Source organism: Plecotus auritus (assembly GCF_963455305.1).
Source record: "Plecotus auritus genome assembly, chromosome: X".
NCBI classification, from domain to species: domain Eukaryota; kingdom Metazoa; phylum Chordata; class Mammalia; order Chiroptera; family Vespertilionidae; genus Plecotus; species Plecotus auritus.
The window spans coordinates 117,601,690-117,604,127 of NC_137784.1; the positions used below are offsets into that span (position 1 = coordinate 117,601,690).

The 2,438-nt window shown below is 56.4% G+C and overlaps 1 pseudogene across 1 annotated transcript; it reads right to left on the reverse strand.

The window, feature by feature from the left end:
- Nucleotides 1-348: 348 nt before the first annotated feature.
- LOC308239879 (D-3-phosphoglycerate dehydrogenase-like) lies at nt 349-1,928 on the reverse strand (annotated as a pseudogene). The gene has a single exon. The product of its transcript is annotated as a D-3-phosphoglycerate dehydrogenase-like (transcript).
- Between the last annotated feature and the right edge of the window lie 510 nt (nt 1,929-2,438).

A 2,438-nucleotide genomic window follows, 5' to 3' on the forward strand; every position in this document is an offset into this window, starting at 1 on the left:
TGATCTCATCCCTTACTTCCCTCCCCTTGCCGGCCTGGTTGCCCCCAACTGCCCTCCCCTGCCAGCCTGATCTTGCCCCCAACTGCCCTCCTCTGCTGGTCAATTTGGTTCTGATTGGTCAGTTTCTATGCCAGTCAGCCAACATCAAAAGCTCCTCCTCCTAGGCAGCCATTGGCTCCTCACAGTTAACCCAGATTTGGTTCTTTTTTTTTGGGGGGGGGGGGCGGTGAGGGTGAGCTGTTTATTAAGTGGTTATTACAGGGGTCAGACCACATAAGTGGTGTCAGCCACAGGAATGTGACCTATTGATCACAAAGCCCCCAAGGCTGGTCCTGGTGAGCCCCAAGGTCAGAAATGAAACTGAAAGGCCTCAGTCACATGCTGCTTCCAGGTGTCCAGGCTGGGCAGCAGGGAATAGATGCCCATGACATGCCAGGTCTCCCCATCAAACACCACTGAGGTCTGGTAGGACAGCAGCTGCACCCCTGCCTCTGCCAGGAGCCCAATCATGGTAGGCAGCATGGCAGGGTTGGAGGGCTGAGCCCAGAAGAGGAGCAGGGGCAGACCCTTGCAGAGAGGCACTTGTGGTCTGAAGGCAGCTCCATTGAGTGCCTGCAGCACAAAGCCCACACCCTGGTAGGGGGCACCTGCCAGGGCCTCGCTCAGGAGGCCTTCCCCACATCCTTGCCTTCCTGGCACAGTGGGGTTATGGGAGGTGGTTACATTGAGGCCAGCCTCCTTCACCAGCAGCTTGGCATTCACCAAGGTCACATCTGCATGATTACAAGTGTCTTTGAGGAGGCCAACAATGACTGCGGGGCTCAGTCAGTTCCTGGCATTCTTCAGGGATAAGCCCTGGGTTACCACTTAGATGGTTCCTTTGGGGGACCCTGCCCAGGCTCGCATCAGAGTCCCCAGAGCTTCTGCCAGACCAATCCAAGGTTTGGTGTGCAGAGAGAAGGCGCTGGTAAGGGCCTGGGCATTCATGACCCCCGCGAGGGCTCTCCCCTTCACCATGTCCACAAACTGGACAGAGATCTCCTCCCCGCAGCAGCTCTGGGCCTCCTTGGTGCTGGCGCCCAGGTGGGGGCAGCTGATGACATTCTCGTAGTCCACCGAGGTGCAGTCCCAAGGCGGCTCCTCCGTGAATGCTTCCAGCACTGTGCCCATGCACTGCCCCGACTGCAGGGCCTGGAGCAGGGCGCCCTTATCCACGATTCCTCTGCGGGCGCAGTTCACCACACACACACCCTCTTGCACAGGCCAAAGGTGCTGTTGTTCAGCAGGTCTGTTGTGGAGGGCAGGAGAGGGGTGTGCACAGTGATGAAGTCACAGAGCTGGAGAGGGGCCAGATCTCCTCCAGGGGCAGCTGCTGAATGCTGAAGGAGGCCGAGACCTCTGGTGAGATGATGGGGTCATACCCTACAGTCTTCATCCCAAAGGACTGCATCCAGATGGCCATCTCTTTCTAGATCCTCCCCAGGCCAAGAATTCCCAGGGTCTTGCCATTCAACTCTGTTCCCATGAACTTCTTTCGGTCCCATTTGCCATCCCTCATCAAAGCCGTTGTCTGAGGAATCTGCCTGGCCAGACACATGATCATCCCACAGGTGAGTTCCACAGTGCTAAGACTGTTCCCATTGGGAGTGTTCATGACCAGGATGCCCTTCCTCTTGGCGGCCTCCAGATCCACACCAGTGCTGACCCTGCCCACCACTTGGAGCTTCTCTGCTGTGTTGATGGCATCCATGGTCACCTTGGTGGCCGAGTGGACAATAAGGCCTTCTCAGTCCTGCATCAGCTATCAGCTCTTCTTTGCTCAGGTTCTGCTTCTCCACGACCTGCAGCCCTCCATCTTGCAGGATCTTCTGGCAGCAAAGGTCCAGGCTGTCACTGATGAGCACTTTCTGTAGATTTGCGAAGGCCATTGCTGGAGTGGTTGCAGGATTGATGCTCTCCCTGGACAGAAACACCTCTAAGCCCCCAGATTTTGTTCTGATTGGTCAATTTCTATGCCAGTCAGCGTCAAAAGCTCCGCCTCCTAGGCAGCCATTGGTTCCTCACATTTCACCCAGATTTGGTTCTGATTGGTCAGTTTCTATTCCAGTCAGTGTCTCTGGGCTTATCAACAGGGCCTGATCAGAAAGGCGGGGCTGATAAGCAGCCCAGGTGGAGTCCTGGAGAGAAATGGAGGCGGCTGCTGGTCAGACTGGGAGAGAAAGAGAGAGGCAAGTGCTGGTCAAAAGCTGCCACAGAGGCAACAGATCAGTCCCTGCTTCTCTCTTCAGGCCTCTCTCTGGCCCTGATTCACAGCCCCCTCAGCAGTCAGTTTTGGGGCACCATGCCTGCAGAGGAAGCAGTCAGAGCTGGGTTGCCACAGCAACCCAGCACTGACTTCCAGTCTGGTCCAGCTTCTGTGGTAACGGTGTTACACCCTG